General features: G+C 41.4%; 1 protein-coding gene across 1 annotated transcript in view; it reads left to right on the forward strand.

The window, feature by feature from the left end:
• The first annotated feature begins 23,784 nt into the window (after positions 1 to 23,784).
• The window catches only part of ELOVL6 (ELOVL fatty acid elongase 6), a 143,353-nt gene continuing 143,153 nt past the window's right edge, over positions 23,785 to 23,984 (forward strand). Inside the window, exon 1 of the mRNA XM_030313254.1 lies at positions 23,785 to 23,906. The gene's annotated coding sequence lies outside the window, so the exon portion shown is untranslated. The remainder of the gene's footprint in view (positions 23,907 to 23,984) is intronic.

The raw sequence follows: 23,984 nt of genomic DNA on the forward strand, positions 1-23,984 counted from the left end.
GCTCCACACCGCACCAGCCCAGTGCAGTCTGCACTGCACTGCACCACACCCCCACAAGGCAGGGTTCAAATTCAGGAACTGTGAGATCATGACTTGAGTCTAAACCAAGAGCTGGATGCTTAACTGACTGAGCCACCCAGGCTCCCCTGCTTTGTAATTTATTTGGAAAATCTCTGCTTTTTAATTGGAGTGGAGTTTTTTTTTTCCCCCATTTTTTTTTAAGTTTATTTACTTATTTTGAATGGGAAAAGGGCAGAGAGAGAGGAAGAGAGAAATCCCAAGCAGGCTTTGTGCTGACAGAACACGCAGAGCCCAACGCGGATCTCAAACCCCTGTGTCCTGAGATCATGACCTGAGCCAAAACCAAGACTCCACCAAATGAACCACCCAGGCACCCCTATTTGGAGTGGTTTGATTGTAAGCATTTAATATAAATATCAGCATGGTTAAGTTTAGATAGACCATTTTTACTGTTTTCTGTTTTTCCCCTCTAGTTTTCATTTGTTGGTTTATTTTTCTGTTTCATGTTTCCTGCCTTCTTTTGAATTATTTGATTTTTTTTTAATATTTTAGGGGCGCCTAGGTAGCTCAGTTAAGAATTGGACTTCGGATGGGGCGCCTGGGTGGCGCAGTGGGTTAAGCGTCCGACTTCAGCCAGGTCACGATCTCGCGGTCCGTGGGTTCGAGCCCCGCGTCGGGCTCTGGGCTGATGGCTCAGAGCCTGGGGCCTGTTTCCGATTCTGTGTCTCCCTCTCTCTCTGCCCCTCCCCCGTTCATGCTCTGTCTCTCTCTGTCCCAAAAAAAAAAAAAAAAAAAAAAAAAAAAAAAAAAACGTTGAAAAAAAGAATTGGACTTCGGCTCAAGTCATGATCTCACAGTTTGTGGGTTTGAGCCCCCGGAAGGGCTCTGTACTGACACCTTGGAGCCTGAAGCCTGCTTTTGATTCTCTGCCACCCTCTTTCTCTCCCCTCCTGGTGCCCTGACTCTCTCTCTCTCTTTCAAAAATAAATAAATATATATTTTTTTAATTTTTAGAATATTTTAATCTATCTATGCACTTGTAAACTGTATCTGTGTATGTTAATTTTTAGTGATTATGGTAAGGATTACAACATACATCCTTAACATTTTTGCAGTTGATCTAGAGCTAAAATTGTAGTACTTGATGTAAAATGTAGAGACCTTACAACCTTGGAGATCCATTTACTGTTCACTAGCCTTTACTCCATAGCTGTGATATATATAACATCTGCATGCATTATAAACCATACGTGACAATGGTATAATTTTTGGTTTAAGTACTAATATATATTTTAAGAAATTGAGGGGAAAATATTGTACATTTATTCAGATTTTTATGATTTATGCTTTTTATCATAAAACAGGTCTGGAAGAAAGTAGTAGTACCAGAGTTGGTTCAATGCCCTAAGAAAATCATCAAAGACTAGAGTTTTTTATTTTTTTTCTTCAATCATACTATCCACATCAGATTGGTTTGGACCACAGGCTTGTCCCTTCATGCACACATCAGAAGTGACAAATTTGAGGAATCATCCCTTGTAGACATATCAACATCCAGCTGAAGACTGAAAGTGTTTCATTCAATACTTTCCAAGACCCATGACCATGCCTTTGAATTAAGAATCCTAAGAAAATATCTGTCAGTGTATTTTAATCCTCTATTATGGGAGGCAGTCTCTTTAATAAAGAGATAAGGAAGAAAAATGGCTGCCAGGTAGGAAATCAATGTCTCCTACCATTCCTTCTTACGTCTATTTATTGGTAGTGGCTGCTAAGAGTGCTGTAGTTAGAAGGACTGAAGACTCAATTTAGAAGAATTGAAAACTGATCAATAAGCAATATCTGCCATGCATATGGGAAAGAAGAATGCTGGGGGTGTTTTCTTCCATTGACCTAAAATGTGTCACTTAATCCTGGAACTATGATCTTTAACACTACATTGCGAAGCCCTCACTGCTTTAGAAATCCACTCTCTGAATTGAAATTCTAGTTTTAGTACACACCATTATTTAAGATGCCCACCTGCCTCTAGAACTCCTGCTTTGTGTTGATGGTTGGCTTTCACACCCAACTTTAGGTTCAACTAGATACAAACTCCATACTACTCATTATGGAATCTAAGAAGAGCCAGTCTTACCTGAACTGAACTAGCATCTCAGTATAAATCTACATACAATTGACCCAGCCCCCATCCAGTCCCCAAACTCCAGCATATTGCCCAAAGCATAAAACTTAGCATAAAGTAATTAATCATTAAAGATGATGCTTCTGGCAATGTTAAGGAAGATCATTCATGGTAGCGAAAACTTCCTGGAGATCCTCAAATTACTTTGCATACTTCAAAACCAATGCTGATTAAGACCAGATTTGAAACTCTGCCGCTGTTTATTAAACTACATAATATTTTTAATATTACTGGGTCAAGGGCATACTACAGGTGTGATCCAGGAATGGAGATACAGGAGTCAAGTCATTGCCATTACTGTTATTTCCTCTGCCACAAAGGCATGTACACCCAGGAAGCAGAAGAATCGACACTGGAAAATTGTTGCAGAAAAACCTGCTAGCTGTAAGAAGAAATCCAAAAAGGGCAAGAAGATGGTCTCCAGCTACCTTTTCAATAATGTGATTCATTAAAAAAAAAATTATAATAAGAAATATATGGATTTTATCCTCATTCCTGGCACAGGGCTCCTAAAACCCCTGCTTTTCCACAATGATAAAGATGATAAAGGTACCATTTATTATTCATACGAAGCCCCTTTCAATCACACCTGAGTTTATATTAATGAGGTGACTTTTGGATAGCCTCTGGACAAGTGCTGGTTGCCAGGGGAACCAATCAAGTGATTAGAATGTTGGAATTTTCAGCTCCCCACTCCCCACCCTCTGAGAAGCTCCACACCATTCCCTCATACCTTCCCGCTTCCATTTCTTCCATCTGGAAGAGTTCCTGAGTTGAATCCTTTATAACAAACTAGTAATCTAGTAAGTAAACTACTCTCTTCAGTTCTATGAGCCACTGCAGCATATTATTGAACCCAAGGAGGGGGTTGTGGGAGCCTCCAATTTGCAGCTGGTAGGCTGGAAGCACCTGGATAATAACCTGGATTTAAGATTGGCACCTGAATTGGGGGGTGGAGGGAGGTGCGGAGTCTTGTATGACTGAATTCTTCCTTCACCTGTGGGGTCTGATGCTATGTCCAGGTGGATAGTGTCAAAATTGAGTTAAATTGTAGAACATGCGGTCAATGTCTACACAGAATGGGAAAATTGCTTATTGTGGGAAAACTCACCCAGATGGTATGAGACATTGAAAATAAAGTGTAGAGTAGGGAGAAACAGTTTTTCTGTACAACCTTCCTCCTTCCAAGTGTGTCATGACTGCATCTAATAGACAAAACATAATTTGCATCCAGACTGTAGATGCAAAGGAGAGTGGTCAACGTGGTTTTCAACTTCCCAACCTCCAGTTTACATAAAGGTATTCGAAAAGGAGAGTAGACTGTGACCGAGCAGGCCATTCTTCAGTATCTATCGTAGTCACTGTGTCACAGTCCTAATATATTGTATTTATACAATCTGAGATGATACAGTGCCAGAAAAATGTGATGGAAGTTACTCCCTTCGGGGAATAAATTATTTTAAGTAAATCTATTCTACTGAAAGCAGAGGAAATGCAAGTAGTGTTACCTGGCAACTTTGAATATCAATGAAATGATTAAGCACCTAGTTTCCATTTATTCATGAGCCACGACTACACAATGCCAGATTTCCAACTGTCTGACACTACAAGGAAGGAAATAAAAAGATCTGACATGTGTAGGGCTCATTCGATCCTGAAGGAAAGTGTTTCAAAACCTGTACCTCCCCTAAGTTTACTCATTCTTTCCCGTGGGAGTGGGAGGTATGAATCCATGAAGAAATGCACTCTGGATCACATCACGTAAAATCTGGAAACTCTAAAATACTAAGTAAAGTGCTGCTATAGACTGAATTATGGCCACCCAAGGATATCAGGTCCTGATCCCTAGAACCTATAAATACTGTCTTATATGACAGAAGAGTCTTTGTGGAGGTGATTACATGAAGGGTATAGAGGTGGAGAGATGATCCTGGTTTATCCAAGTGGGCCCAAAATGTAATCACATTAATCATTACAAGAGGGAGACACAGGGAGATTTAACATAGATTCACAGAAAAGGTGTGATATGAAGATAGAGCAGATAGATTTGAAGATAATGGTTTTGAAGATTGGAGTGATGCTACCATAAGCCAAGAAATGCCTGCAGCCATCAAAAGCTGGAGAAACCAAGGAACAAACCCTTTTCCTGTATCCTGGCCCTGCTGACACCTTGCTTGTGACCCAGTGGTACATGGGCCTCTACACCCATGAGAGAATAAATTTCTGTGTTAAGCTACCAAGTTTATGGTAATTTGTTTCAGCAGTCATAAGACAAGTATTTTACTAGGACTGAAATATCAGCGCCTACTAGCTCAGTTGCTTACAACAATCTTTCTCCATTGCCATGTTGCCACAAAGCACCAGAGTTTCCCAGTTATACAAATAAGAACAGCGTGGGTCAGAGAGACAACACAACGATTAAGATCACACAAGGTAGACAGTGATATAGCAAGGTTTTCAATTTGGGTTCTTCTGGTACCAAAGGCTGTGCACTCGACTACACTGATCCCTAAAAACTGGGACAAAGGCTCCTTGTTTCAGCCACTGGAATTATTTTCCACTCCACTCCTGACAGAAACACTGGTTTCTTCCTCCATGTCTCCCTCTTCCTCATGCCCACACCTGTTCAGCAACGAAATTCTTTCTATCCAACCTCAGGTACGGTTCTGGAATCCACCTCCTCCCCCTATGCCATTGCCACTCCATTAGTTCATGTCTTTATCTTTCTTCCAAATCACGGCAATAGTTTCTCAATTCTGTGTACTTACTCAATGGTTCCCTGTTACCTAAGGTATAAAGTCCAAGACCTTCACATGGCACAACCTCCGTGATCTGATTCCAACTACCTCACCAGCTTTATTTCTCCCCCACGCCCAGTGTTCTAGTTACATGCTAACATTTTTATCTCTCTCCCATACACAAAGCTTTCACAAATACATTATTTTTCCCTGTTATTCCTTCTGTGTGAAATGAACTTCCTCTTTTCTACTATCCATCACTCTTACTCATTTTTTGCAATTCAGTGCAAACGCCACCTGTCTCAAAAAGCCTTTCCTCATTCTTCCAGGCAACCCTAGATGCTTTCTCGAGTAACATGTACCACAGGGCATATACCAACTGGATCACAAATTCCTCAAGAGTAGTATAAAAATATTATGGACTTTATATTCTTGTTCAATGATCTCCAAACTAGGGTATACAATACCTGGTGTGCATGAAGAAAATATTAAAACTTCAATTTAAAATTTTTTATATTTTTCTTCATTGCTTTTCATTTTGATTTATCCAATGGTTTATAAAATATACATAACATGGTCCAGTAGCACATGTATAGAACTTTAAAAAAGAAATAGATATGGGAGGGATAATGACTAATGTCTTTTAACTGATAGAAAAGCTCAATAAAATGTTTGCCAACCACTGGTCTTGCCTGTTTGAGGGGATTTAATAGTAAATCACCCAGATCCAGCAGATGAATTTCTTTATTTCCTAAAAACCAGCCTCTAGAACAGTTCTCCACACTTGGCAGATACTCTGTAATTGTTAAATGAGGAATACATTCTTAGCATGCATGTCATCGTGGAAGAAATAAAATGCAGTCTTTTCATCTTAATGGTCTTGAGTTAGAATTGTGAACTTCACACTTTATAACTTCGTGTCTTTGAGTGAGTCACTCATCATTTTGAATATCAATATTCTCATCTGTAAAATAAAGATAATACAGCAAGCCACTTACAAGAATTAAAAGGTATAACTAATGTAAGCTGCTTAGCATAATGCCACTACACATTATGAACTCAGTACTTAGGGTGCCTGGGTGGCTCAGCCTGTTAAGCGTCTGACTCAGTGTCGGCTCAGGTCATGATCTCATGGTTTCATGAGTTCGAGCCCCAAACTAGGCTCTGCATTGGGATTTTCTCTCTGTCTCTCTGTCTCTGTCTCTCTCTGTCTCTCTCTGTCTCTCTCTGTCTCTCTCTGTCTCGGCTCCTCCTCCACTCATGCTGTCTCCATCTCTCTCAAAATAAATAAATAAACAACAACAACAACAAAAAATACCTCAGGGGTGCGTGGATGGCTCAGTCAGTTAAGCATCAGACTCTTGGTTTCAGCTCAGGGCATGATGTAGTGTTTTTGTAAGTTTGAGCCCCAAGTTGGGCTCTGCACTGGCAGCATGGAGCCCGCTTGTGATTCTCTCTCTCTCTCTCTCTCTCTCTCTCTCTCTCTCTCCCCTCCTCCCCCACTCATGCTGTCTGTCTCTCAAATAATTAAAGTTAAAAATGTGTTAAATATTTTTTAATTAAAAAAAAAAAAAAGAACTTAGTACTTGAAGCAAGGTCTGCAGCTCTGTGTGCGACTTAGCCCAAACCAGAAGCCCCTTTTACCTCGTAAGTCCACCCTTGCTTCTATCAAAATTACTTTACCTTATAGTCACCCAAGGAAAGGCTTATTTGCCTAGACGTGAATGAATTACATGGAAGAAATACAGATAATTTTAAAGCCAGGGGAGAATCTTATAAAGCCAGGGTCATTCATGACTCCTTCCTTTGCCACACTGCAAAAGAGGTTTGCTGATTGAAGTTACTTTTTCAGGGTTTAGACGGTTGTTCTCTCTGAGCTCACCTGGGTTGAAGAGTGTTATTGCTCCTAAATGACTTGCAGGTGGGAAGGGGATATGCCTCTTCTGTTAGTCATGTAAGGGAAGTCTCCATGAGCAGATGATCATCTTCTGTGACCTGTGAAAACACAGCGAGGTCCAAAGGAACTTGACAATCTCAGAGAGAAGAGGCATGGAGAGAGAAATTAGTTAGGCTGCTAAATCCTGAGTGAGAACAGAGCAACGGGGAGGGGAGCTGTTTAATAAAGTGTTAACCTATGAGGTCCCTGTAGGGTTGACTTTTCCAGGCCCTCCCCAGATGGACTGGAAGTTGTATGGCAGGATTCTGGGGCTGCTCTTGCACATGGTTTCCTAAAGGGATTATGAGACATTCCAGCGCAGGTACTAGGTGTTCAGCCACTGAGTCCCAGTAGGGCTGGAGAGGAAAGGCAGAGAATAGAGCAGGTCAGCCGCACCAAATGGATTCAAGGCTCCAATTCACCCTTCAGCTCTTAGTTTAGTAGCTTCTCCTCTGGCAAGTCCTTTTTGATCCTCCAGTACAGGGAAGCTTGAGTTCTGAACATTCATCATCTCCGTGGAGGTACCATTTGGGGTCTGCTTCCTAAATGTGCCTTTCCCAAAGCCCATTCTCCAACACCACACTGGGCATGGAAAAGGCTGGTCAGCCTATTCATAACTGTGGTTTAGTTAATGACACTATTCCATTTAGAAACCTGGGGATCACTGGTGATTCCTGGTTCTCTTTCCTTCCAGAATCACGTCTTAAACATTTGACTTCAGATTTTTCCGCCCAATTCTATGCTCTCTTCCCCACATTGTCATAGCCTTACTTAGTCTTCAACATTTTTCTCCCCAACTATAAATTCTTTTCCTAGTCCCCAGTCCAGTCTCTAATTTGCTCTCGCAGGGCTTTCAGAAATGCTGGTCCTATGACCCACCTCTCAAGCTGCTTGAGTGACTTCCCACCCCTACACAACTATTGCAAACTGGTGGCCCCTTGGGTCAAATCTGGACTACAGACAGGTTTTGTTTTGCCTCAACGATGATTTGTTTGAAAAGAAAATTAATTTCTCTCCAATGTTTAAAAATCTTAACATGTTGCACACCTATATACATAAACATATTTAATTTTTCTTAAGAAATTAAAGATCCAAGGGTACCTGGGTGGCTCAGTTGGTTGAACCTTCAACTTTGGCTCAGGTCATGATCTCGCAGTCTGTGATTTCAAGCCCTGCATCAGGTTCTGTGCTGACAGCTCAGAGCCTGGAGCCTGCTTCGAGTTCTCTTTGTCCCTCTCTCTGCCCCCTCCCTTGCTCATGCTCTGTCTCTTTCTCTCAAAAATAAATAAACATAAGAAAACATTTTTAATTAAAAAAAAGAAAAGAGAAAAAGAAAAAAAGAAATTAAAGATCTGGCAATGCTGGGCCTCTATTCAAACAGGGCCACAGTAAGGGCGCCTGGGTGGCGCAGTCGGTTAAGCGTCCGACTTCAGCCAGGTCACGATCTCGCGGTCCGTGAGTTCGAGCCCCGCGTCAGGCTCTGGGCTGATGGCTCAGAGCCTGGAGCCTGTTTCCGATTCTGTGTCTCCCTCTCTCTCTGCCCCTCCCCCGTTCATGCTCTGTCTCTCTCTGTCCCAAAAATAAATAAACGTTGAAAAAAAAATTAAAAAAAAAAAACAAACAGGGCCACAGTAGATCACAGCTGCTGCCTTCTTTAGATGGGACCTAGTTCTCAAGTTCAACACAATCCCCACCATGCCTTATTGTTTCCACACTGAGGCCAAGTGTTAGATGCCCTTTGTCCATACTTTTGTGGTGTTCTCTCCTTAGAGTTAAGAGAAAAGTGCAATATTCTTATACCCATGTTCATGTTAAAATTGGGAAAGCAAAAGAGACTTGACATGGCAATGAATTCAGAAAAAAAAGAGAAAACATAAGTTTCTGTCAGAAGTGAAGACATACATACAATGTGTGTCTGAGTCAACATAATACCATTTTCTAATAACTTGTTTACTTCATTCATTTGTCACCTAATCCTGGTCCTTCTGGGGCATTTGTGTTTTTGACTCTGTCTTAAAGGACAGAGCCTTAATCTCTTAACATGACACACAGAGCCTCTCACCTTACCAGCTCTTGTTGTCTTGTCCCATCTCTACCCCATGACTGATATTCTTAATTCATTCTTCCCAGACAATTGCTATGTGTGGAAGTAAGAAAAGCAACCACTACTGAGTCTTTTCTATCTCCTAAAAAGAGACAGGTGTAAAGACGGGTCTGTTTCCCAAGGCTATTTGTTCCCCAGTCACTAAAGTCTTTCACAAGCAAGATACCAAATCTAGCAAATCTAAATTGAGGCTTTCGAATACACTTAGAATTTTGTGCCCGGTACTGTTTTAAGCTATTTATAAAATACCCCTAAGAGATAGGTTCTGTCATCCCATATTATAGCTGAAGACCTGAAATCTTAGAGGAGTTTAGGAATTCCAGAGATAACATGGTTACTGAGAGGCTCCGGCAGGAATTGAATTCAGGTCTATATTATACCAATGATCTTGACCTCAGTTCTTCCTCAAAAGTGTTCCTTGGCCTATAATGCACTTCTCTGTTACCATCTACATTAGATTTTTACTAATTCTTAGTGACTCAGCTTAAATATCCTCTGCTACATAAATTCATTTCTTCAGATACATCATTCATTCCAAAAAATACGTATTGATTGAGTTCCTATCTGACATAATATGTGTAAAGAGTTTATGTGCCTGGCACATAGTAAGTGAAAAAGCAGTCTATTTTAGCCCCTACCACACAGTTACACTACATTGTGATTATTTGTAATAATTTTACCTCTGATAGCACTCATAATATGGAAGGAAAGAGGTGTGATCAAAGAATGCTGAACCCATTCATAGGTAGGACCATAAATGTTATTTTGAAAACTGTAAGAAAATGAACAAACCAGAAACCCCTTTCAGCAGAGTATCAGGGGGTTTCAGCTAGATTTGAACACTAAAGTCTGAATGAATATTGAAATTCTTTGAATGGAGTAATGCTCCAGAAAAGAACTTAGAGTGATTATTGAAAATACCTACCCACTCGAATAGAGAAAGAAAAGAACAATGAAGTAAGAACCCAACTGAGGACAAAATAAATAAGCTGTTGGTGGGAGCTGCATGGAGGAATTATGTTCCAGAAAATGCCAAAGGCAAACATTTTGAAACCACAGCGAGCCTACTTTTGAACTTTTGCAAATTGAGAATTTAATTTTTTTTTTTAACATTTATATATTTTTGAGAGACAGAGAGAAAGAGTGTGAGCAGGGAGGGGCAGAGAGAGAAGGAGACACAGAATCCAAAGCAGGCTCCAGGCTCTGAGCAAGCTGTCAGCACAGACCCTGGTGCAGGGCCTGGACCCACGAACCGTGAGATCATGACCTGAGCCAAACTCTGACACTCAACCGACTGAGCCACCCAGGTGCTCTGTGAATTGAGGATTTAAACAAACAAACAAAAATCTTATTGCATGAGAATGTTGTAAGAATGAAACTAAATAAGGTAATCCATGTGAAAAGTTGTATTCTCTGCCTGTCATTTGGTAAGTTCATCCAAAATATGAATTCCTTGCTCCTTAACACCCCTTTCTGAATGCTGGTACCCAGCTCGTCTATTTTTTTCTTTTTGCAATAGCTTTGTTGAGATATAATTCACATACCAGCCAACTCACCCATTTAAAGTATACGTTTCAGTTGTTTTTAGTATATTCACAAAGTTGTATAGCCATCATTACAGTCAATAGAACATTTCTGTCACCTCCAAAACAAACAATATCTTTTAGTTATCACCCTGACACCTATGCTTCCCAGCACTAGGCAATTACCAATCTAATTTCTGTCTCTATAGATCTGCCTGTTCTGGACAATTTATATAGATAAAATTACATAATGCAAGATCTTTTGGGACTAGCTTCTTACACTTAGCACACTATTTTCAAGTTTCATCTATGATGTACCATGGATTGGTACTTCATTACTTTTTCTGACCAAATGATATTTCTCTGTATGGACGTACCATATTTTGCTTATCCATTCACCAGCTGATAGACATCTGGGTTGTTGCAACCTTTGGGTTCTTATTTTTTTGTTTGTTTCTTAATTTTTTTTAACATTTACTCATTTTTTGAGAGACAGAGCATGCATGGGGGAGGGGCAGAGAGAGAGGGAAACACAGAATCCGAAGCAGGCTCCAGGCTCCCAGCTGTCAGCCCAGAGCTTGACACATGGGCTCAAACCCACTAACTGTGAGATCATGACCAGAGCCAAAGGCAGACACTCAAGCCCAACCCGACTAAGCCACCCAGGCGTCCCATGGCCTATTTTAAAAATCCATCCTTTGGCGCCTGGGTGGCTCAGTTGCTTGAGTGTCCGACTTTGACTCAGGTCATGATCTCACAGTTCGTGAGTTCGAGCCCCAGCAACAGGCTCTGTGCTGATAGCTCAGAACCTGGAGCCTGCTTCGGATTCTGTGTCTCCCTCTCTCTCTGCCCCTCTCCAACTTGCGCTGTGACTCTCTCTGCCTCTCAAAAATAAAGAAAAGTAATAAAATTGTTTTAAAAAAATAAATAAAATAAATCAATAAAAATCCATTCTTTACCACGTGTTCCTGACTCTGTAACTGTTCAGAAAATTTATCTTGCCTCTTGGTGAACAAATTCCTCGGAAACTCCTCATTATATTAAGAATGAGGTCCAAATCCTTAAAGTCAAAATGACACACAGGATCTTTTAAGATTTGACTTCTGACCAGCTTTCTAGTTTACCTCACACTACGCTGCCTCCTGCATCCAAGACTTCAGGTAAAGTGAAATTTCCAGCCATGGGCAAAAACTTTAGTCAGACTTGCAACTGCATGCTGCTTCTGCCTCTCACCATTTTATATGACCCTTAGCTTCCTTAACAATAATATGAGATCTGAAAATCTATATTGCAGTTGTTGGTAAGGTTAAGTAAGATGCAGTATGTAAAGGGACTGGTACATTGTCTATGTTCAATAGATAGTTTATTATTATTATTATTATTATTATCATCATTATGCTTATCATTACCGTCACTATCATTATGTCTCCAGATCTTTGCGAGTGCTTTCTTTTCCAGTTAGAAATTGAAATGGCTTTCCAGCTTTTCTGCAAAATGAATTCCTTCAAGTCTCAGTTCAAATGTCCCCTGTTCTACATCAGAGAGTGCATTGTATTTTTCTTTACTTAGCAAACGTGTATATAATGCTTATTATGTTCTTGGTCCCTAAACACTTCCACAGATATTAACTCACTTAATCCTCATGACAATCCTATAAGATAGGCACTGTTATTCCTTTTTTAGCCAAGAACATTGAAGCACACAGAGGTAAACAATTTGCCCAGATCATCCAGTTCATAAGTGGTGAATGCAAACAGTCTGTTAGCAGGGAGACCTTGTGAGAGGTACCTTCCACCACTCTTTTTGTTTTTGTTTTTGTTTTTTACATTTTCTTTAGTAATGTTATATTGCTTTACAATAAAACTGTGAGGTTTTTGTTTTTCATTTTTTAAAGAATATGATGTTTGTGAAGCTCGTGGATCTAACTACACTGAATGGCCGCCAACGTCATGCAAGTTTACAGAGCGGCAGTTGCTCTCCTGGATCATGGCTGAAGCTCTGTTTACTGTTCTCTTGGTGGAGGCTTTGCTGAGTTGCCTGCACCCGTGATCTCCAGTATGGCATCTCCAGTGTTTCTAGATGAACAGGCCTGAGAACAAATGCTTTTGCAAAAGCCACTTGACCTCTCCAGGCATTAATATTCCTCATTCACAGAATGGGGGTGGCTGGCTTGCACATGTCTCACAGTTCTCCGGGGGATTGAGATAAAGGTCATAGTATCAACATTTTACCTGCTATTGTCTCTGTTGGTATGTTAACCATATAACATATTGTCCATAGAAGCCTCTTGCTGTATTGCATCCTCATTTTCAGAGACGGACACAGAGGTAAAAAGAGATAGCATTGTGTGTTGGTTAAGACCATCATTTCTTAACACAGACTATTGTGTTCCTCATCCCAATTTCTCCCCTAACTACAGAAGCATGAGATGATGTCTTATCTCTTGCTGCTCCCTATATGTAAATTGGGAATATGCTAACAGAATCTAGGCCACAAGGCTCTTGTGAGGATTAAAAAAGACCATGCATGCAGAGCACCAAACTCAAGTCTGGGAAATAGTAACCTACTGTTTTTGTGGACATGACTATCTTCTTTGTGAAGAAACACTATCAGAAAGTGGTGCCACCAGGATAAAGCCTGAAGCTAAAGATCATGCTCTTTCCATAACACCACATCCCTCCCCATCAAGGGATTTCCGTCCTAGCCGTCCTGCTTGTCTTTCAAATGTCAACTCATCTTACCTCTTCCGGAGCTTCAACCGCTGGGCAATGTCAGCACAGAACTGGACACGGGGCTTGAACCCACGAACCGTGAGATCATGACTTGGGTCAAAATCAAGAGTTGGATGCTTTACCAACTGAGCCACCTAGGCCCTCCCCCAGATTATATATTTTATTTTATTTTATTTTATTTTATTTTATTTTATTTTACTTTATTTTATTTTATCTTAATTTTTTAAATTTTTATTTATATTTGAGAAAGAGAGCATGAGCAGGGGAGGGGCAGAGAGAGAGGGAGACACAGAATCCAAGGTAAACTCCAAGCTCTGAGCTGTCAGCACAGAGCCAGACCCGAGGGTCGAACTCATGAACCGTGAGATCATGACCTGAACCGAAGCTGGATGCTTAACCGACTGAGCAACCCAGGTGCCCCCAGACTATATATTTTAAAATAGAAATAACAGTGCAGGGGAAATTTACATCATATAATTTAATTTGTCATTTCACAATATGAAACATTTTCACAGCAGATTCTTCTGTCATTAGATGAATCTATATCCTTCATGTCTTTCAACATAGCAGATCTTTGAGGGAATGATCTAGGAAAAGGTGATAGTCCAACTAAGGAGAAGTCAGAGGAATGGAGACAGAGAGAGGCAAACCAAAGCTCTCCCTTGGGAAATGGGCCATTTCTCTTGTCAGTGGCTCAGGCTTAGGCAAGTTCCAGCTGCGACTTCCTTGATTCTGTTAGTCTCTCTCTCACTTTATCCACTACTGGTCGTGAGAGGATTTCTTGATCCACCTATGGATTTGTGACAATAACTTCATATTCAGGTACCCTGGAGAGAATCTTAGGAGCAGTTGAAGGTATCGCTGTTAACTGACTGGCAGTCCAGAATTTGATTATCAATATTTTAAAGAAGTTTATTTTGCATTTGGTAACATTTCTCTTTTCACTGTGTCTCACAGACACGGATTCTTTCACCTTTACTTTTTCTCTGATCCCTACTACACCTGATCCTTTCTCCATTCTGGAAATTCTCCTAAGGTGTAAGGAATCCTGAGTGATCCACCAAGAGACATATCAGAAGCCCTTTAGCCTGACTTGAAAGCTGTGGCATCACGATTTAACTCAGCTTGGAACTCTTCATAGACCATGAGTGAGTGGCTGTATATCTAACAGAAATGGCCACCATAATATACAGGTCAGCAGGGTTAGGTCATTTTGAACTTCTCTCTGAGGAGGAGTCCCAAAGATAGCTCAAGTTCATTGAATTGGGTTTACGGTGTGACCCTAAAGAAAGCTTTGATTGTTTCCACTTGAGCCATGTGTCTACATCTGGAACAATAACTAGGCCCAGGGACTGGAATCCTATGATCCCCTAGCCTCAAATGTTCACTCTATCCCTGTAGTTGAGGAGAGGAGGGAGAGAGGGTAGCCTGCCCCATGATTGACAGGGTCCATGTGAAATTAAGAAGTTTCCCAAAGTTTCCCCAAAGAGCAGTGACATGCAATTACCAGAAGGGGAGCGGCAAAAACAGGAAATGTCAATGTCAACATAGGAAAAAATAAGACAATAGGCTCTGTTTTTCTGAAATTTTTCCTACTGATACTACAAACTAAGTCCTTCATGTCACTGATTTTCTTATCTTCCCAAATCTTTCTTTGGCTTTGGAAAGTCTTTCTTTCAGTGTTGCTTACTTCCAAATCCCTTTTCAAGTCAATGTGGCATCTGTAAGTCAGGTCTGACCCCCCATTTTCTTACCCCCAATAATCCCATTTTTTTCTTTCTCTACCTCCTGATTGAAAAATCAATTTTGAAAACTCAAAAGGATTAGAAAGTGCATGCAAATTCATGACACCCCATAAGTCATTAGACTTTATAACCAGAATTCTATAGTATTAATAAGAAAAAAATGAAAAAAATGGTTCACAGCTTCAAAAACCTAAAGTATAAGACTTCAAACAAAGAGTCAGATATACATAAATCAGCGTGATCTTGGAAAACCTACATTTTGGGAATTATCTTACTCAGCTTGACAATTTGGAAATGCTGTTATTTTCTGGCTGGCCTTTTTATCTCGGTCATCTTATTTTCCAACCTAAATCCAATCTCTTTCAAAGATTTCTCCCAATGTGGTTGAGTAAGTACAAGAGTTTTCTATGTAGTCTGATTGAGAAAGACTCTAGGTCGAAGTTGAATTGGTTGAGGAGAATCTCCTGCTGTGATTGCCTGCCACCCCCAGAGCACATGAACCATAGATGGTGAGGCGAGGACTAGCAGAGCAGTCTTCAGGGTGGTCAGTTTGCAAAGTCATCCCCCCTTCCTCCTTCACCTGCTAAGAACCATAAAACATTAGAACTGGAGGGGACTTTACTGATCACATTGTCCAATATCCTCATTTCACAGAGGAAGAAACTGAGGGCCAGAAAGGTGAAGGGCTTTGCCAGGATTACCCGGGAAGTTAATGGCAAGGCTAGAAAAGACCTCAGGCCTTCTGACAACAGTCTCGCACTTTTTCCACCATGCCACACGTTTCCCCTTTCAAGGTGTCCTCTCTCAGACAAGCAGCTGAAATGATTCCTCCTGCCAGGTCTTGTCTGCCTTCATTTGAGACTGGTAGGTCTCTCTCCCTCTCAACCTCCCTCCTACCCTTTCTTTCTCCCTTCTATCTTTTCTGACATGTTTCCATTTGTTTCCTACTCTGCTGTATATAAAATACAGCAAAAGGATGCATAAATACCTCAAGATCATAAAAACAAGTAAAAGAAAAAATAAGGGTAAAATTATAAGGAGAGAGGAATGAGATTAAAAACATGTATTATAGGGGCGCCTGGGTGGCGCAGTCGGTTAAGCGTCCGACTTCAGCCAGGTCACGATCTCGCGGTCCGGGAGTTCGAGCCCCGCGTCGGGCTCTGGGCTGATGGCTCAGAGCCTGGAGCCTGTTTCCGATTCTGTGTCTCCCTCTCTCTCTGCCCCTCCCCCGTTCATGCTCTGTCTCTCTCTGTCCCAAAAATAAATAAACGTTGAAAAAAAATTAAAAAAAAAACAAACAAAAAACATGTATTATATTAAGCTAAATACTTGCTACTGGGGCAAGTCCCAGATTTGCCTCCAAGTGTTCTAATGGTGAAGATATGATACACAGGATTCTTTCTAATAGATCAATTACTTAAGATGACAAAGTTATTCTTCATACCGAAACCAGATGCAGATATTCTTCAGAGGTTCCACAGAAGCAAAACACTGAGGTATTTTTACCCCCTGTAGATTAGCTGGCCTGAAACAGACTACAAAGATAAGCCTTTAGGAGTTTAATTGGTACTCACTGTTATAAGCCTTAGCCCAAATCACAAAAGCAGTGAAAGGCCGTCCTAAAACTTACATGAACGTAACCTCCCTGCTTGTCCAAAGGCCCAGGCACTGTCTACTGCCCTGCTGCGATGCATCCAACAGGTGAAGGTTGGATCATGGTGGGAAAGAGACCCACTGAGATCCTCGCCTTTCTTGAGGCCTCCTGTGTAGTTTGAACCAGAGAGATAGCAGGAAAGGGTCTGGGTATTTCTTGGGAATTCAAAGAAGTTTATTCATCATTAGATGCTTTCCATGCATCTTCTCTGTTTCTATTAACAGATATAATGAGGAGTACGTGAAAATTCCTAACAGCAAGGTAATTAATACATATATTCAGATAGAGAGAGAGAAAGATCGGGGTGCCTGGGTGGCTCAGTTGGTTGAGGGTCCAAGTCTTGATTTCCGCTCAGGTTGTGATCTCACAGTTCGTGGGTTGGAGCACCGCGTTGAGCTCTGTGCTGATGACATGAAGCTTGCTTGAGATTCTCTCTCTCCCTCTCTCCCTGCCTCTCTCTCTCTCTCTCAAAATAAATAAACTTTAAAGAGAGAGAGAGAGAGAGATCATAATAATAATATTGTAAAAGTTAAAGGTTTCCCTTCACATGCAGGTTGCCCAATTTTCCTCCAGGGGCGCTATGGCCTTAATAGCAATAATGAGAAATCTGCTTTCATTATCAAATAGTGTTCTTTAGGGGTGCCTGGGTGGCTCAGTCGGTTAAGCGGCCGGCTTCGGCTCAGGTCATGATCTCGTGGTCCGTGAGTTCGAGCCCCGCGTCGGGCTCTGTGCTGACAGCTCAGTGCCTGGAGCCTGTTTCAGATTCTGTGTCTCCCTCTCCCTGACCCTCCCCTGTTCATGCTTTGTCTCCCTCTGTCTCAAACATAAATAAATGTTAAAAAAAAAAATCTTTTTTAAAAAAATAGTGTTCTTTAGGTTTTGATTTATATATCAGATACATTTTTGTACTACAGAATAATTCTGTGTATTGAATGTATATAGGGGAAGTGTATCAGAAAACATCTGAAATAAGGAAAGCACAAGAGAGGTAGAAACCCATCATGCCACTGATCTTTCCCAGACAGGAAAGGCCCTGAGCCTCCAAAGGCCAAGACAAACTCCTTCCCTGGAACTTCATTGCCCTCGGCTACTTACTACCAAAGTTAAGGGTCTTGGTTTGCAAACTCACATGTTTCCAGGCAGAAACAGTCTTCAGTGTGGAAGGCACATGCTGACAGTGTTGTGCAAACCCCGGGGTAAAACTGGACTTTTGAGCACCCGTCACATTCTCTTATTACATTTTCTTAAGTCAGATTTCTTCCTCATGAACTGCTGTGCTCCCTGCTCATTTAATTAAACTTTCATAGGTATTCATTTTGGAGTGTGACTCTATTTTGACCTAATTATCTGAACTTCTCTTATTTACATAGAATAATTGATGTCTTTTATATTTACCTCAATTCCCTCCAAGATCAATAAGGAGCATTTGTCAGTATGGTGAGATTTTTTAAGACAGCTCTATTTGCTCTCGTTCTCTCTCTCTCTCTCTCTCTCTCAAATTAAAAACAAAAACAAAAACAAAAAACATGTCTATTTGGAAAAGAGTCTGAGGTAACCTAGGCCTACCCCAAAACGCAAGGTCAAGGGAAGGAGATATTCAGAATTCTGAGAGGGAGATTGGGTATACAACCCTGGGTGTCCCATTATATCACTGGAGAGCAGTGGGTGACAGGATCAGAGGGTAGATGCCTGGCTCAGCTTGTCCCTCCCACTGCCTGGGAGAGGGCTTAGTCCTGCCAGAGTCTTGAAGGAAGGCCTGGGTCTCAACATCAGTGTTCCAACCAAAAATCTCATAAGGAGGTGGAGGGTCATCTCTGTTCTGTCAGATTTTGCTCAGGAAGGGGTTGAGGGTTGGTTAAAAGTTCCTTGGCCTCTTTGGTGTGTAAATAAATTATGTCTTTGAGGAAAACAAAAGTCTTTCTAGAATTTAGAATTTTCAGAGAGGTCTAAAGTGAAAATGTTGAGAAACCAAGTAACGATTTTTCTCCTCTAGGGCAGGTATCAGTTTATGGATGAGTTTTTAAATTTGCAATATTAAGAACACAAAAAGCATTTCTCTTTCACAAAACCATGTGCCGTCCATCTTTTTGAAAATATCTCCAATAAACAGAGCTACACAAGTCTGGGTGATGTGGTGGTTTGTGGTCATTTATTACAGCGGTTCTAGGAAACTAATACAAAAAAAAAAAAAAATTGCCCCTGCCCTTAAGGAAATTTATAATCTCCCACATGGAAGTGGATGGATCAAGCAGGACCTTAAGAGTTGTACTAACAAGAGCTTCAAAAGCATAAGAGGCAAGAGACAGAGAGATAATCTCTGTGAACAAGAAAGGCCTTGAGTACGGAGTAGCTTGTGAGTGTCTAAAGAGTTGTGAGTGTCTAAAGAAATGGGGAGTTGTGATGGAAAGGTATTCTGAGCAGAGGGGATTATGGAAGAAAAAGAGCCCAAATGTAAGATGCTCAGAGGATCTCAAATGGTTCAGATTGAGTAAATTCTGCCTATGGAATAGAGTTCTGGAAAAGCAGGTTAATATTATAAGAAAAGCCCAGAAACGGTGTGTATGTTTTAACATATTTCTGTGCCAGAGAAATTTTGAGCTGGTATCAAGATTATCCAGGCTAGGGGCGCCTGGGTGGCTCAGTTGGTTAAGCGTCCGACTTCGGCTCAGGTCACGATCTCGCGGTCCGTGAGTTCGAGCCCCGCGTCGGGCTCTGGGCTGATGGCTCGGAGCCTGGAGCCTGTTTCCGATTCTGTGTCTCCCTCTCTCTCTGCCCCTCCCCCGTTCATGCTCTGTCTCTCTCTGTCCCAAAAATAAATAAACATTGAAAAAAAAATTAAAAAAAAAAGATTATCCAGGCTAGTGCTGTTATTTTATAGAGAGGAAAGGAAATTAAAGGACAGCCTTACTTTTCCAAGATCAGATAGCTAGGTCTGGAATAAAGTCAACACTGAAATTCTGATCTTTTGTTCAGTAATTAAGTTGTTTTTGCAATAAATTTCCATCTTTCAAATATTCCTTACTCTCTGGCCTACTGTTTAAACTTTCACTACTAAATATCAATTAACTGCTACTTTTTGAGCCTCAGTTATTTACATTCAATGTTAATTACCTATCTGGTTATGGGTTAGAACACACACAATAAATCTTTTCATAAAAATTCCTGGTGGTGTTGCTGGGCACCCTCCCAACCTTCCCCTCCATCTTTCCCAACCTTCAATAGCCCCTAAAATAAGCCTAGAAAACTCACCATCTAAAATGTTTTATGTCTAATATTATGCTACATATTAAAATTTTCAATATAGAAAATTAAAAAAAGAAAAATGACCCATTATCTCACTACTCCGCTAATTCCTACTGGCTATCTTTTTAATGAAATACAAACACATCATAAGAAAACTCAAATATTTCAGAAAAATAAACAGTATAAATAGTAAGTAGAAACTCTCTGTATTTTTTTTTAATGTTTATTTATTTTTGAGACACACAGAGAGAGAGAGAGAGAAGCAGGGGAGGAGCAAAGAGAGAGGGAGACAAAGAATCTGAAGCCTTCTCCAGGCTCCAAGCTGTCAGCATAGAGTCTGATGTAGAGCTCAAACGCATGAACCAACCGTGAGATCATGATCTGAGCTGAAGGTGGACTCACCCGACTGAGCCACCCAGGTACCTTTTATAACTTTCCTTATTTTGCTGCCAGGTCTTCCTCCAAACATACATCACCAACAAATTCTTGTTTGTCTTTCCAGAGAACAACAACAAACAAACAAACACCATGCAATTGTAGATGTTTTTCTCAGTGTAACACTATACATGATGTGCTGCCTTGCTTTTTTATTTTTCTTAAAGATAATCTGGAATCTGTCAATATTACAACCTACAGAACCATTCCTTTAAAAAAAAAAAAAAGCTTTACAATATACCATTATAAGGATACGCCATCATTTAGCTAAGCAACCCCCATTATTTCCAGTGTTTTGTTATTACAGTGCTGAATAATATCTCACACATACATCTAGAATGTTTTTGCAAGTGTATTTCAGACTAAGCTCCTAGTTGCAGAAATACTAGGAATTATCATGCAAGATTCCCCAGGTAATAACCCTGTAATACTCCCCTGTCCACTGCAGGTAGAATCTAAGCCAAATTATCTTATCTTGATGTACTAGGTTTTCCAGACTTGGCGTGTCTGTCTCTTTAGCCTGGCAGTTACTCTTAATTTATAACCTGGAGATACACCAGCCTTTTGCCCTTAAACCTGCACACTCATTCCTTACCCCAGGTCCTTTGTACTTGCTCTTGCTTCTTACAACCTGCTGTGAGAGGTGGCTGCCTCTGTCATTTTGGTTTCAATTCAAAGGCACCTCCTCTGTGAGGCCTAAAGAGCTTAAATGAGCATTTCCACCCCTTCACATCATACTGATTTATTTTCATCTTAGCACTTCACTCTACATGAAATTGTTCTGTCTTCCCCTCTGAAATGTGAGCTCCGAAAGAGCAAGAGCCCTATCTCTTTTCTTCTCCACTGAGTCTCAAGAGCTCAGAAGAGCGCAGTCTCGAGGAATATCCGGTGAATAAATGGTCAGAGGATGAATGAGTTTAAAATGATCAGAGAGGTGGGCAAATTGCTTTCCAGAAAGAGTCGCCAGTTGTTACTGTCACTGACAGTGCCTGAAAACCCTGGAAGAGCACCACTTAGTACTATCGAGCATTTACCATTTTTTCTAATTGTCCATTTTAAAGGTAAAAAATGGGGAACTATCTCCTTTTTTGGAGTAATTTTTCTTTAGACACTGTTAAGAACAAATCAGATATTTGTTTCTAACATAACCTCATATCCATCTTTGAAAAATAAACAGGCGATAAAAACTGTTATTTAAGTAAGAAAGATAGTAAATGAGAATTTTTCATACTGGTTGGAAATTGATGTCATGACTAGTAAGAGTACGGAACTTGAAAAGTCAATCTTTTTAAGACAAAAAAGACTTATCCTTGCAATATGCAATAAAACGTTTGCTGGAATTTGATTCCTTTCTCACTTCCCTCCTTTTTTTCATTTATTTAATCAACAATTGAGTCACCTTACAAATATTTATTGATTGCTCACAGTCCCAGGTACTAGTAAAATCTTTATCTCTCACCCATCTTCTAGGTCAATGTCTCCAAGCTTTTTGGCCTGGGCTTTATTTTTATTTATTTATTTTTAAAGTTTTATTTGTGTTTGAGAGAGCACAAGCTGGGGGGGGGGGGCAGAGAGAGGGGGACAGAAGATCCCAAGCCAGGTTCTCCCTGACAGCAGTGAGCATGGTGTGGAGCTTGAACTCAGGAAGGTCACGACCTTAGCCCAAGTCCCAAGCACAACGGAATCACACAAGTGCCCCCTGGGCTTTATTTCTAAATTCACTCTGACTTATACTGCATAAATATCTGGAATGACAACTCTTAAATGGAGATATGAGGAAAGTCTATACATGAAATCTATGGGAGGATCAACTTATAAATTAATTTGCTGATCAACCAGTCTAGCTCTTTGATTTACATAATATTGTACTGGATTTTTACCCTTTTTTTTTTAATGTTTTATTTATTTTTGAGAGAGAGAGAGCACGAGTGGGGGAGAGGCAGAGAGAGGGAGACACAGAATCTGAAGCAGGCCCCAGGCTCTGAGCTGTCAGCACAGAGCCCAAAGTGGGGCTCGAACTCATGAACTGTGAGATCATGACCTGAGCTGAAGTCAAATGTTAACCGACTGAGCCACCCAGGTGCCCCAATTGTACTGGATTTTGACAATTCTTTCCTTAATTTCTTATTATACCTTGCTCTTTAAAAAAAAATTTTTTTTAACGTTTATTTATTTTTGAGACAGAGAGAGACAGAGCATGAACGGGGGAGGGTCAGAGAGAGGGAGACACAGAATCTGAAACAGGCTCCAGGCTCTGAGCTGTCAGCACAGAGCCTGACGCAGGGCTCGAACTCACGGACCGTGAGATCATGACCTGAGCCGAAGTCGGCCGCCCAACCGACTGAGCCACCCAGGCGCCCCTACCTTGCTCTTTTAGAGATATTTCTCCCAGTTCCCACTTTTCAGACATTCCAAGCAACCTGACTTTGAATGAAAATAGTCTCTCCTTAGACTAGAGGTGTGGTGGGGAAATTGTGCGCCAGAAGAAGGGAATTTTCTTCTTGGTCCTAATGTCCAACTAATTTTTAAAGCATTGGTTCCTTATTATATTTTAAGCTTACAATTACATTCATAGATTAATTATTAGATACCTCCATGTCTCATGTGTCTCATTTTTCCAAACTTGTGGAGAATAAGTGGAGGGATGGACTGAGTAGAAACTCCTTTTCCTTCCGAAAAGAAAGAGGGGATGTAGATAGACGCTGAGTTTAGGACATGGCAGTGAGCCTGGGGGTTCAGTAGGGGGTCAACATTACACTTAGCCTTCCCCTCAACACAATTCTGTTGCATCTGTATAAAACGAAATTTCTCAGGCATACAAATGAAGTTTTTGCATTGGACCAGTAGGTCTAGTTCTTCTATCTGCTAACTTCCTTACCCCCTTTGTCTCAGTTCATTAACTGTACCTCTCCCCGAACCTAACTCTTCCACTTACCCTCTCTCCCTCTTCCGGCTACTAGTCACTCTCCACTTTCCACCCCTTCATCCTCCGCATCCCCAGCCCGCTGGTGATTGAGCAGAGCTCTGCGGGCTGCCGCGCCGCGGGTTTAGGTGAGTCAAAGCCGCGGGTGGGGGACCCCGGGGGTACGGCAGGAGCAAGGAGGTGGGAAGCGCATTCCTTTCACGTGTGATCTCAGCGCAAACCTGCCTGGAGTTCTGCTGGCGAGACAGCCGGCAGGTTTTACTATTTCTTTCTCATCTAGTAGCCAAGCTCGCGGGTCCGCGCGCCTAGGGGCTGCGCCCCGCACGCGGAAACTACACTCAAAGGCCAGGCTAGGCTGCCCACGAGGTTGGGACTGGGAATTGTGGATGACCTCGAGGCGACTTCCTCCTCGGCGCCCTTCCTCCACGCCCCTAGGCACCTTCGCGTCAGCAAAACACCCCCTCAGGCCGAGAGGTCTCGCTCTCTCTCGCTAAGGGTTAATTTTCCGATCGCACGAGGGGGAGGAGATTTCCCTGTAGACAAGTAGAAAGGGTGATGGACAAACGTGCGGGCACTAAGACCGCAAGGCATTCATTTCCTCCGACGGTGGATGCGGACGCCGGGAGGAGGAGAACCCCAGAGCTAGGAGCTGGGAGCCGTGGCACAGGCAATGCTCAACCCTGGATGTAGCTGAGAGAGGCTGAGAGAGGCCGGCCGCCGGAGACCCAGCGGCGAGGGGAAAACC

This window comes from Lynx canadensis, chromosome B1 (genome assembly GCF_007474595.2).
Source record: "Lynx canadensis isolate LIC74 chromosome B1, mLynCan4.pri.v2, whole genome shotgun sequence".
NCBI classification, from domain to species: Eukaryota; Metazoa; Chordata; class Mammalia; order Carnivora; family Felidae; genus Lynx; species Lynx canadensis.